Below are 13,847 nucleotides of genomic sequence, written 5' to 3'. Positions count from 1 at the left end.
GGGGCCTTGCCTATTCTTTATTGTATACCACATACCCCTCACTGTCCTTATTCCAGCCCCACTGATGATTCAGTCTCTTGTCCTTGCCTTTCTGGGCCTTTGTCTATGATGTTTCCTTTGTCTTGGATGATCTTGCCTCCCGTCCTCTCTTCTTCCTACATCAGCTAAGGTCCTCTTCCTCTGGGAGGATGAAAGTCCCCACATAGCTCTCACAGTACCATGTCTTTTTCCCTTGGTGGCACTTATTGTAGGCACAGTTGTACATATTTTGTGGCTGATTGTTTGTTCAGTCTCTGGCTTTCCCGCTAGATGAGAAGCTCCACAGGGCAGGACCAGAGCTGTCTTTGCTGTTTCTTATACCTCTGTGCCTGGTATGCTGGACACGCTCAAATGTTTGGTTTTAGGAAATGAACTGTGGAAGATGAGATGAAGGGAATACTTGGATATCCAATACAAAAAAATAAAACTTGCATAGAAACAAAATATAAGGCAAGGTGAGACATGCTTCTCTAGGGCTGGGAGTGAGTTTTGAGGTGCTTGCTTACCCAGTGCCCTTGTGCATGTTGGAAAAGACCGAGCCTGTGGAGGTGGAATGACTTCTCCGTGTTGGCACAGCTAGTGCGTGCCAGGGCTTGGACTCATACCTTAGACTTTCAACTCCAAGCCCAGTGCTGTCATTGCCAAGGGAGGCTGTGTGTGGCCACATAGCATGTGGAGGCAGGTGCCTGGCCTCTGCATGGGCCCTATTCTCACTGCTGATCTGAACTTAAGTACGTATGCCTTATCCTGTTTGGCTGTTTCCTCATCTGTAAAGTGGGTGTATTTTAAACGGAAACTTTGAAGATTAAATGAGATAATATGTGAAAGGGTGCTTTTCATAAACTCTTAAGTATTTTACAAATGGTCTTACGGTGTCATGTTTTATTACTGTGGTAAATGAAGCCTAAAGCCACTGGTGACAGGAGTGGCTGGGGATACCATCAGGCTCTATCTGTTGCTGATTGTGTTGCATTTCAGCCCCTTCTTCTCCTGTGAATAGGATATTTTTTATGTATTTCTTCAAAGGAACTGAAAAAGTTAAATTTGGGAAGCATCAGTTCTATGAAGAAGAAAGGAAGTGTGGTGGATAGCTGGGGCATCACTTAGCCTCCCTCGGCCTGGGTCCCTTTATCAGTGAAAGGAGGAGGTAGTAACTGATGTTTAAAAGCTTCTTTCAGTAGGGAGCCTGTAAACCCTCATGAATGGGAAGGAGGCTATCACTGGATAGACTCCTAAGCCCAGAACAAGAGAAGACTGGCCTCTAGCTTGAGAGATTCTTCTGATCCCAGACGGAATTTTCTGGCACTGAGAGTAGTTAAATGCTGGAAGAGGAGAAAGCAACAATGTGTGTGGGAATTGCTTTTGGAAAGTCTATACAAAGAGGAGAAATACCCAACTGTAGCCCTGCTGGAACTGGGGAAGTAGACAAGGAAGCACTTGAAGTGATTTCCACCCTGCACATGAGGCACACTGCATAAAATGCGACGAGATTACAGAAATGCCCTTTCCACACATTCTCTCTGGTGGTGCATGCCTGTCTCCTGATCCTGCTACCACTCCAAGACTTGTGTACCCGGGTCAAAGCTCCCAGGGCTCCCACCTCTGTTCTGTGTTCTGAACTTTGGCCCTTCCTCCCTGTTTATTTTTTCCTCCTCCTCAATGCATCCCTCCAAGAAAGTGGTCCTGGTGCCACAGCAGCTCCAGATAATAAAAGCTCAACATGGTGACTGATAACTGGTCCTATATAAGGTTAATGTGAGGAATTTTCTGCCAAGATGACCAATGAAGGAAGAAAAAAGAGGAGCAAGTTTGATTAAAAATTTTTAGAGAGTATGATGTAAGAACTTTAATTGGTTTTATTTTTTGCTACCATTTTCAGCATGGATGTGCCTCCCTTCCTCATTTTTAACCCTCTTGAGACTGGGTAGAGATTTCCCAAGCAAGTGTAAAAGTAATTATATTCAAAGACAGATTTTTCTTTTTCCCTAAAAGTATTACATTAATTGTCTTTTCTGGGGCTAATTGTCTTTTCCTTGGTCTGAGTGTGAATAGACTGCTTGGGGCTAGTAATAGTTTGCATTTGTAAGTGTTTTTCATATACTGAATCTCATTTTGTCCTCCAGGTGGTGGCCCTGTGCCCGTAGTTATTTTTGTTTCTGTTTTCCAGATGAGCAAACTGAGGCCCAACTCAGCAAAGTTCACAGAACTGGTGCCAGCTCCTGTAGCAGCACTGCCCCTTCCCACCTTGTTCCACCACTACCCATAGCCCCGACTGGAGCTGGGAAAACCACAAGGGCCCCTTGAACTCTAGCCCAACAGTCCCTGTGAGTTTCACAGTGGCTTGCAAAGGCAAGTCTGCTGGAGACCAATTTTCCACTAGCTGGTGGGAGAATAAAGACCTTCCTGGGAGTATAGGAAGTCGAAAAGGTGACTATTTCCAGAAGATGGTGGAATTGTTGGAAATTCTGTGTGATACCTGATTCTGAGAATGTTTTGGTGTTTTGCCTGAGGATTTAAAAATTTTTTTTTAATGTTTTATTTATTTCTGAGAGAGAGAGAGAGAGAGAGAGAGCGAGCAGGGGAGGGTCAGAGAGAGAGGGAGGTACAGAATCTGAAGCAGGGTCCAGGCTCTGAGCTGGCTGTCAGCACAGAGCCTTTCACAGGGCTCAAACCCAAGAACCGTGAGATCATGACCTGAGCTGAAGTCAGACACTTAACCAATTGAGCCACCCAGGTGCCCCGATTTTTAACCCTATAGTAATTGAAGGTTGTTAGAACCAGAAAAACCAGAAATAAAGTGAGGTCTACTCATATTTTGGTTTCTAGCAGAAATTGAAAAGGTTGACAAATGTAGAAGAGGGAGGCCACTTTTGATAAACTTCATCAGATAAACATAGAATATCATGTAGCCAAAGTCCAAATGATTAATATCAAAGACTAACCACTACAGGACACAATGGAAGGCATCCCTATCCAAGTGGGAAGGCTTGGGTTTGATCTTAGCTACTTCTCAGCTGTGTGACCTTAAACAAGTTACTTAGCCTTGAAGTCTCCATTTCCCCATCCCTAAAGTGCAGGTAATAATACATCAGTGGACTTCTGCAGGGATAAAATGAAAACAGGGCTTGATATCCAGTAAGATTTCAAAAATGTTAGTTGATCCTGGAGTCTGAATGTAAGGAGATTGGACTCTTTCCTGTTGGCAACCAACAAGGGAGCCTTTGGAGTTCTTCAGAAGCTTGCGAATGATATGTTTAAATGTGAATTTTAGAAAGTTAATTCTGTCTTGGAAGCAGTGTATAAGGAGGGTTGGAGGTAGGAAGAAGTTGCAAGTACAAAGATCATTTGAAATGATCCAAATGAGAGAGATGTGCCTGAACAGAGTGAGGTGGGAAGGGAAGGAGGGCAGAGGGATGTAGAAAGAAGAGATAAGAAAATAGGGGGTGTTGAAATGGCATTGGGACACATGAAGATTGATTGAATATGAGGTAGTGTGAGAGAGGTGAGCATAAAGGATAGTGCCTAGGTTGCTAGTTAGGCCTACGGAATGGATGATGATATTAGGGAAGATAACAGATCAGGAGGAATAGTTAAGGGAGAGTGTGGATGAGGAAAAGAATAAATTGGTTTTAGTCAAGGTATGCCTGAGTTGCCTGCGAGATATTCAGGACCAGAAGTGGGTAGGTGATGAGTGGATTTGGGGACAGAGATCCAAGGAACACTGACATCCAAAGGGTGGGGTGGGGGAGGGCAACTAAGAGTTACTTTCACAGGCAGAGTGATTTTTAAAAAAAAATTTTTAATGTTTTTATTTATTTCTAGGAGAGAGAGAGAGAGAGAGACAGAGTGAGCAGGGAGGGTCAGAGAGAGAGGGAGTCACAGACTCTGAAACAGTCTCCAGACTCTGGGCTGGCCGTCAGCACAGAGCCCGACGCGGGGCTCGAACCCACGAACCGCGAGATCATGACCTAAGCGAAAGTCGGACGCTTAACTGACTAAGCCACCCAGGCGCCCCAACAGGCAGACTGGTTTTTAAGAAGTGGAAGATTCATAGAAGGGAGCAACAGTGCCAGAAGGTGGTACCTGAAAAGAGGCTCTGGTTTGGGAATTTCTAAAGTCACTGGTAACGTTGGGAAGAGCTTTGTGAGTCAAGGATGTGTTGGGGACAGAAGCCAGATATGGACGATGAGGACAGAAAAGGAGGAGTGGAAATGATGAGTTTTGACAGAAGAATTACAGAATATCTCACAGGTGAGGTAAGAAGGAAGGTTTATGTTTCATCTGAAGGTTCCAAGCCTGTGGCTGAGTGGCAGGTGGGGTGGGAGAGGGGCTAAGTAGAGGGGGTATGGAGGTATAGAACAAGGTCCTGTGGAGGTGAGAGCTTGGAGGTAGATAATAGGGGAGGAGTCAGTCTAGAAAGGACCATTTTTCACTGAGAAGGGAAGAGTGGGGAAAGCAGTTGGGAGAAAAAGTAAGTAGCTGAAGGGGAGAGAAATGCAGAATTGTATGCCTGCAGACCTCAATTTCCCCAGTAAAATGGAAGTTCCTGTAGCATCTGCTGAGTGAGAAAGGGGGAAAAGGTTCAGTTCAGGGAAGAACTAAAGAAGAGAGCAGATTGAGGAAAAGTTTAAGGGCTGAGTCCCCAAGACTGAGGGACAGAATTACAGTGTGCTCACTGGCATGGTGGGATGTTGATTTCTGGTACTGATCAGTTACTCAGGAGCAAGGGGGTGTGTGCTTAGATGTCTTCCATGGTGGGAATGGTTGGCCTTGAAGCCTTGTCTAGATCAGGAGTTAAGGGGGTGGAGAAGAGCTGATACATGGAGAGTGAAGAGTTGGAGGTCCATGGCTTTACTATGTTAAAGAGGACAATTATGAAGAGAAGGGAAATAGAAATAAGGTTTTTCTGAAATAGGTACTTGGTGGAGCAGTTCATGGTGAGGTCAAAGTCTGGGAGGGTATGAAAAGAATGAGGATGATGGGAAGGTTAATGAAGCAGAAAAAAGCATGGGGCTGTGAAACTGGAGCACTGTACACATGGGCATCATACACAGTGACTTGGTGCAGAAGGGGACTATTAGCTAGGAGTTCAATATATCAGTGAATGTGGCAGAGCAATTTTGGGGTGATGTACCTGTCAGATGTTACTGCACAACAGTCATAGAACTCCTTGTTGTCATGCAATAGTAAGCATTGATTAAGCTTTCCATACCTGGAGATGGTTGACTTAGGCCAAACTCATCTGTGTAATTTATTGATCTCGCATGGGCAGGTTGGATGGGATGTGACTGATCTAGGTTGGTTATGCTTGGGGTGGCTGCCTGGAATGGCTCTAGTCATTCACTTCTTGGGACTGGCAGGCTAGCCCAGGCTACTCTTCTCATCATGAGAGCAGAAGTGCAAAGGGGCAAGCACTTTTCAAGCCTTTAGTCATGTCATGCCTGCTAACATTTCTTTGGACAAAGTCAAGGGGTGGGGAAGTACAGTTCACCCATGGAGATCATCAGGGTGATGAGTGAATCTTTTTGTATGATAACCTGATTGACCACAGGTGGTAGATAAACTCTATGAGAATGGAGAGAGGATGGGCTGCAGATGGCCTAGGACCCTTGAATGACAAAAGTAGGAAGAAAGGATGCTGTCTGCTCTGCTCCCATCCTGAGATACAAGTGGCCCCAACTGAGAATGTTTGGCAAATAAATCATTTCATTAGAGAAGATACAGGTTTTTGTATTGTTGGGATTCAAATACAAACAGCAGGAATTCCAGAGACCACAGAGGGAAGGGTTCAAAAGAGACGTCAGGAGGCAACTGGCTACCTGGAGTCAGAGAGCTGACTGAGCTGTCCTAGACTTAGGAAGAAAAGTGGCAGAAGCGCATGTGCGTGTGTGCGCGTGCACACACACACACACACACATACACACAGACACACACACACAGCTGGTAGAAGAGCTTGGGCTGACCCAAGGTAAACTCTCCGGGAGACTTATTATTTTGGGAAGGTGTTGTAAAGACCAGCCCCCACATTGCCTTGAATGGGGCTCTGCGTGCTGAATCTTTCTGACTAACTGAGGAGGGCAGATGCTTCCCGGGGAGGAGATGTTTCTAGGGAGAGGCGGTCACAGCTCCATACTATACTTGGGATTTCACAATTGCTTTTACTCTGACAGGGTGTTTGGAACTTTTTTTTTCTGTACTACAAATAAGGAAGCAGGAGGGTGGGTGTGGGAAGGAAACTATTTTAATGGAGATCCAGTAATAGAAATAGCATCCATCCTTGGAAAGAGAGACTCTAGGAGAAAGATGGATGGGGGTAGAGCACCTTAAACCTAAATTTTCTTTCTTTGCCGAACCTCTTAATAATTTTGGGTGTTCTTGACCTTCCCTCCTCTACTAGGCTATAAGCTCTCTGAGGGTAAAACTGAGCCCATTTTATTTGTAGCTCTATCCCCATTGCTGACAGCACACAAAGAACATAATAGGTGCACAATAAATATTTTTGAGTGGATGAATGAATGGGTGATAAGAAATTTAACAGCTTGTATCTGTCTCCACTTAAAAGAACTCCAAACTTTCTTTTGGTCAGATAGTCCACAAATATTCAAGGATCTCTCGCTATCAAGCAGATGTCCAGGCTCTGGCATTAATAGAGAGTGAGACATAGTCCTTGCCAGATGGTTGCTATCTTCACTTGCAGCCTAGGGAACAGTAGCTAACAATGCAGAGCTATATTGAAATGGTTCAAGCCTCAGTTTGCTTCATCTGCAAAAGAGAGAGGCTTGACCAGATTCATTCAGGTGTTCAGGTTTCTATTCTACAAGGCTCCTTGGAGCCTCAATATTCTGTTGTACATTTTGAATCTCTAAAATGGGAAAGCAATTGATGCCTAGTCAACTTGGGCTTCTATAACAAATATACCATGGAGTAGGCACTCCAAACAGCAAACATTTATTTCTCATAGTTTTGGAGGCTGGGAAGTCTAAGATCAGGGTGCTGGCAGATCTGGCGTCTGGTGAAAACCTGCTTCCTGGTTTGTAGACAAATGTGTTCTTATTCCAAACATGGTGGAGAGTAGAGAGAGGAGGAAGCAAGATCTTTGATATCTCCCTTTATAAGGGCCCGATTCCCATTCACAAGAGCTTCACCTTCATGTCCTACTCACCTCCCAAAGCCTCAGTGCCCTAATACCATCACACTGAGGACCAGGCTTCCACATATGAATTTTATTTTTGACAAACATTATATGAGTAGTGGTGTTTCTTTGTTTTTGTTTTTAGAGCATCTAACGGGACTGGTTTTCTGAGGAGCATACTTTAGGAAGTATGTGTTTAGGCTAATTCTGGTGGACTAATCCTTGTGGAATTTCATCTGGTCATCCCCATCCCAACTTTATGGGCAGACCTGCACCAAACTGAATGTTTTGCTTTGTTTTTCTGTGCTCAGGATGTGCTTTTTAGAGCACCCAAAAGGTTCAGACATCTGGTTATTCTTTGTCCTGATGATATTGGAAGTGGATGTTCAGGTTTCAGGACTGGTTCATACCTGCTAAGCTTATATTTGGTCCATTCTCTCTGAGAGAAGCCAAGCACCCTGCACTCCAGGGAGGATTTGAGGCATCTAGGTTGCCTTTCTCCCTGGAAGCTTGAGGACAAAGAGACTGGGCTGTGTGGGGATGTGGCCAGAGGCTGAGAAGTGCGGACATGTCAATATAAGATAGAATCAAGAATTGCACAATTCAGGCAGTGCCAAGGTAAGGCACTGAATCTAGAACAGGAGCTATTAACTTCTTTCTCCTTTTTTTGGATTCTCTACTTGGATAGGATGTAGTCTCAGGTCTGAGATCAAGGTGGCTGTTCACGTATATGGGGGATGGCCATGTATTGTTAAGACACAGTATGGGGACTGAATTCAGATCCCTCTCATGTCTCCTCTGGATAAGAAGAGCAAGGACCTGCTGATTGTTCTGTTTCAAAACCATTTCCCCTACTATCTAAAATAGAGTGGCTTCCTGAGACCTCCGTAGCTGGCACCCAGGAGCTTTACAACTCTGTCCTCAACATGACGTTTTAGCTTAATGTTTTCGTCCACTCCCACACATCCTATGTTCTAGTCATAGGACTTCTTATTGCTTCCTGAATACCCCTTGATCTTTCACATCTTCCTGCCTTTATTTCATGCCTTCCCTCTGCTGACATACCTCCCCTGTGGCTTGGTCTAGCAAAACCCTTCACTCTTTGAAGCACAGTTCAAAAGCCTTCTTATATCTCTTGGCCAGTCACTGGCTCATCTTTTGTGCTCATGTAACACTTGTACATATCTTTATTAAATTATCCATCACCTCCCCTTATGATTGTTACTCATACATCTGCCTCCCCTCATTTCCTACGCTTTGGCTGGGATCTCTCGGGCTTTGGGGCCCAGTATGCTGGTTGGTGAGTAGTAGGGATTTATTGGAGATTTGTTGAATGAATACTTGAATAAATGAGTGTGAGTTGTGTTGAATATAATATATATTGTGGCCTCTTAGCATTCTCTAACTACCCTGTCTTAGGGTGTTATGCACTCACCTTTCTGAATATATAAAAAGACTTCCCTGGTTTGGAACAACAAAAGCCCAACCGACTTAGCAGAGAGATGGAGTTACAGGTATTCTTTTTTTTTATATTTTTCTTTTCATTTATTCCTGAGAGAGAGAGAGACAGACAGAGAGAGAGAGGGAGAGAGAGAGAGAGAGAGAGACAGTGTGAGCAAGGGAGGGTCAGAGAGAGAGGGAGGCACAGAATCTGAAGCAGGCTCCAGGCTCTGAGCTAGCTGTCAGCACAGAGCCCGATGCGGGGCTTGAACCCACGAACTGTGAGATCATGACCTGAGCCAAAGTCAGACGCTTAACTGACTGAGCCATCCAGGTGCCCCTAGGGTATTCTTAAAACGAGATGTAGTGTTGTTACCTTTCAAACATAGCACATTTTTAAAAGCTAAGATATAAATAGATACTAATAAGTAAAGTGGGAAAATTAATGCAAAATTACAGGTTGTATTAGTCCTGATTGCATAATAATGTATCATAAACAACAGACCATAAACATTTCAGAATTATTCAGAGACCAGAAGTTGAAGCTGTGATGGTAGGATAGTTGTTTTTTTTTATTTTAAAAACTTTAAAATATTTTTACCGTTAAGTAAAATCTAGAACTTTGTAGAGAAAGATGTAATTGGAACTTTCAACCTTTGAAGATAATGGACCTGCATTTGAATGATTGCAAATTCTGGATTAGCAACCCCAGATTGAGAGGTTCGTCATTATGTAAGAACTCACTGTTTGTCATGGGGCAGAGCTGGCATAGGTGGGTCCATTGCGTAACATCCAAATGTGTTTAATTACTGCAAGATGAGCCCAGAGGTTTCATTTCACATGCCTGTTGTATTGATCGGTGAGTAGTATATGTCTTGACTGGTTGAGGATTCTGAGGTTCCATTTAACTCAATAGAAAAGTGTGTGATTGATTAATGAAGTGTACTGTGGACATGTGATGGAGGATTCATGTATTTACCTTCATTATATAAAAGGTCCCCAGATAGGAGACTGACGTGATGACAAAAATACAAAAATACTAATTCAAAGGGATGCATGCATCCCTATATTTATAGCAGCATTATCTACAATAGCCAAATAATGGAAACAGCCCAAGTGTCCCTTGATATATGAATGGATAAAGAAGATATGGTATCTATACACAATGGAATATTATTCAGGCATAAAAAGAATGAAATCTTGACATTTGCAATCACATGGATGGAGCTAGAGAGTATAATTAGTGAAATAAGTCAGTCAGAGAAAGACAAATAGCATATGATTTCACTTATATGTGGAATTGAAGAAACAAATGAACAAAGGGAAAAAAAAAAAGAGACGATCAAGAAACAGACTCTTAATTATAGAAAATAAACGTGTAGTTACCAGAGGGGAAAGGGTGGGGATATGGGTTAAATAGATGATGGGGATTAAGAAGTGCACTTGTGATGTATGGGTGATATACTGGGTGATGTATGGAATTGTTGAATCACTATATTGTACATCTGAAACTATTGTAACACTATATGTTAAGTATACTGGAATTTAAAATAAAAAATGTGAAAAAATTAAAAAAATAATAAAATGCATGTAAAAAAATAAAAGATCCCCAGAAACAGTGTTTTGATGCTAATCATTTGATATAATGAATGAAACATCAGACTTATTGTTCAAATGCCAGAATTTAAGGTTCAAATGCCAGAACTTTATTGGTTCTGTGACCCTTAAACTAACAATGCTCTCTCTCTCTCTGAGCTTCAATTCCTTAATATGTAAAAGAGAGTTGAAAAAGTTGACACTTTATTGTCCTGAAGGTTAGATGAGAGAATGTTTCCTAATACCTATTGTCTGCTCCATGCATGTTTTATGATGGCTTCCATGTGTGTTGTCTGTTTTACATTTTTTGTTCATGGTACACACAAGCTGTGCTGATTCACCGACTTAGTCCACACTTCACTTGGGACTTTTCATCAGCTCTCATCTTTTTGATGAGTGGTGTTCAAGACTCTGCTTGAGTTATTTTGTAAATATTCCATTCGGCCATGGCAAGTTACAAGTCTGAGCAGGGTGTCAAGGGTTGGGCATTGTAAAGTTAGATGGGGAAGGGTATGGAGATAGGGTGAGGTGAAGAATTTGGGTCATTAATAGTAGCAAACTACTGTACAAGATTATGGGAAGGATCTCTAAAATCATGGTGCAAATAAGATAAACAGAGAAACAGCAGTGATGATAATGGTAATGACTAACATTTATTGCACACTTACTGTGGGCCAGTCTCTGTGCTAGAAGCTTTATGCGTATTCCCTCACCTTTTGAATCCTTATAAAAGCCTTTCCTGTAGACTGTCGTGTTATCTCTCCTTTATAAATGAGATTGCTGAGGTTTAGAGGGATTGAGTAATTGCCATGGATTACAAAGCTCCTATATGGTGTATCTAGAATAAGAATCCAGTTCTGTCTTACTCCGGAATCTAGCTCTTAACCAAATCCTAGAATACCAGAACCTGGGGGTGAGGATATCCCCTGTGATTTATTGAAGAGAGGCTTAGGACGAATAATGAGTAGCCTTGTTTCATGCAGAGGGTGGCAAACTCAAGGAATGGGTATTTGCTGACGGTAGGACCTCTATTATGCCAAAGTTATGAAACTCAGTCCCAAATTAGTATGAATGCAAAGGCAACTCTGTTCAACAAAGGTTTTATATAAATGATAGTTCCTTTGTGACTTTTTAAGAGGAGAGTAGGAGATTTAGGGGATATTCCCTTGGATGTTGATGTTAATATGGTGCAGTGGTTTTGAAACTGTGCTCTCTAGGACTTTATGGTTTTGTTTTGTTTTTTGTGTTTTTTTAATGATAAAATCTTGAGGAGTATTGCAGAAGTCAAGGTGCAGTCCTGGAGGCAACATTTCACCTTCTACTTCTACAGAACAGCTCTGCTTCTAACTGTCATATTTTGAGTTTCATTCACTGTTTCTTTTTCTAGAAGAAATAAGGGCTTTGGTGGCCTCATAAAGGAAAATTCCTCTTCTTATGGAAAGATCTCTGGTCAAAAGGTCCTAATACCTGGGTCTTAGTGCCTCTTCTACCACTGCCCAGTGTGTGATCTTAGACACTTTCTTGACTGTCCCTGGAGTCCTTCCTTCCTTTCTCACTTACAGAGTGAGGAGTTTGAAGCAGGCTTCTATGCTCTTATCCAGCTATGATATTTTGTATCTCTGTGAGGGATTGCGGTGAGGTGGGCAGTTGTGCCTGTTATACTGTCAGGGTAGAATTCTAGAGCTGGTATACCAATTGCCTGACCCACAAGTCTGTCCCTTGCTTCAAACTTCCACCTGCTTCCTCACCTTCATCCAGCCAACAATCGTTCATCTATGGTTTATGCAGTGCCAGGCACCACACCCACCTTCAAACCTCCTAAGCTGCTAATACTTGCCTTGGTCAGGGAGGGTCCCAAGATCGCCCCCTTGTTGTGTCTTCTCCTGTCATCCCAAGCCTTCCTTTCTTTTCTTTCTGCCTCATGTCTTTATGCCTCTCTGCAGGACAGAGTATGAGGGTTGGAACAATTATACCCTGTCAGAGTTGGCACTGGGGGCAGTGGTCCGTGGGAACCTGGGGTGTTCCAACAGGTGGGCTCATTGAGTCACTGTGTTCTACCCAGCCACCAACAGCGTTTAAATCCCCATTGCTTGGCTACCTCTTTCTCTCAGGTGGTGACTTCTTGACTAAAGGTAGGGGCTGAGGTCTGGTTGTTTGGTAACAATATCTGTATCTCCTGTTCTCAGTTCCTCAGCAAGATGGGAAGATGTGGAGGGACATTTCTCTCACAAAGTATGGAAGGAGAGAAAACTGCAGAGTACTAACTGGTACCTCAAAGTTATTTTAGATGGAGGAGGCCCAGGGTAGAGGCCTAGAGGGGGGAGGGCTTGGGGAAGGGCATTATGGACAATGGGAACAGCAAAAGCAAAGGCTCTGAGGTTGAATTGTACTTAGCAATTTTTAAAAAAATTTTTAATGTTTATTTTTTTTGAGCCAGAGAGTGAGTGGGGGAGGGGCAGAGAGAGAGGGAGACACAGAATGTGAATCAGGCTCCAGGCTCTGAGCTGTCAGCAAAGAGCCCGATGCGGGGCTTGAACCCACAGACCATGAGATCATGACCTGAGCTGAAGTCGGATGCCCAGCCAACTGAGCCACCCAGGTGCCCCTAGCAATTTCTGAAAATACCAAGGGGGTGGCATGTCTGGGGCCCAGTGAGAAGTCATGGAGGAACTTGGAGAGCTAGCAGGGGGCTGGCTTTGCAGGGTCTCGTGGAAGACAGGGAGAACTTATTTTAAAAAATATTTTAAAATTTTGTTTTAAAAAATTTTTTTGGATGCAGTTCACATATAGTGTTACATTATGTTACAAATGCTGTACACACTTTAGGTGTACAGGGTAGTGATTTGACATGTTTAAACATTATGCTGTGCTCACCACAAGTGTGGTTACCATCTGTCACAATACAAATACAGTATCATTGACTGTATTGATAGGGAGGACTTTGGATTTCTTTTTGAGTATGTAGAGAAATCATTGGAGAGTTTTGAATGAGGGAGTGATGCCTTCTACTTTAAAGGTCACTCTGGCGGCTGCACAGAAGATATCCCATAATGGGCAAGGACAAAGCAGGGTAACTGGTTAAGAGGCTAGTTAGTACATAGTCCAGGAGAGAGAAAAACACTGGTGTAGCCAAAGCTCTTCCCTATGAGGTCTTGGGTCGCTGGGCCAAGACTGGAATTTTCTGCTAAAGAGTCAGGGAACCCGGGGAACATGAGAGGTGGAGAAGGGTATATGGTAGATTAGGTGGGGTTATAGCATGGACGATTAGCCAGACCTAGTTCTGCCCTTTATGAACTGCATGACTTTGGAAAAAATATTTAATCTCTCGGGGAATCTAAGTTTACTCAGCTATAAAACAGGGATAATAATAGGTACACTTCTTACAGCTTCTGTAGGAAGTCAGGTGTAACATACTTGGAGTATGCCTTGCACAACATGTGATATGAGTACCGCTGCTGTGAGATGCATGTATTGCTCCAACTGTGAAACAGCCTTTCCAATGGCTTTCCAAAATCATGGGTAGACCAAATGGCCACTGGCCTTGGTCCTGAACACACCTTCCTGGAGATGGCATTCCTGGCATGGCCCTGTCCCTGCTTCCTATACTCATGTTCCCCATTCCCCACTGTCAACCATTGCT

The sequence above is a fragment of the Crocuta crocuta genome, unplaced genomic scaffold (genome assembly GCF_008692635.1).
Source record: "Crocuta crocuta isolate KB4526 unplaced genomic scaffold, BGI_CrCroc_1.0 scaffold186, whole genome shotgun sequence".
Taxonomy (NCBI): Eukaryota; Metazoa; Chordata; class Mammalia; order Carnivora; family Hyaenidae; genus Crocuta; species Crocuta crocuta.
Note: the sequence above shows the minus strand (reverse complement) of the source record.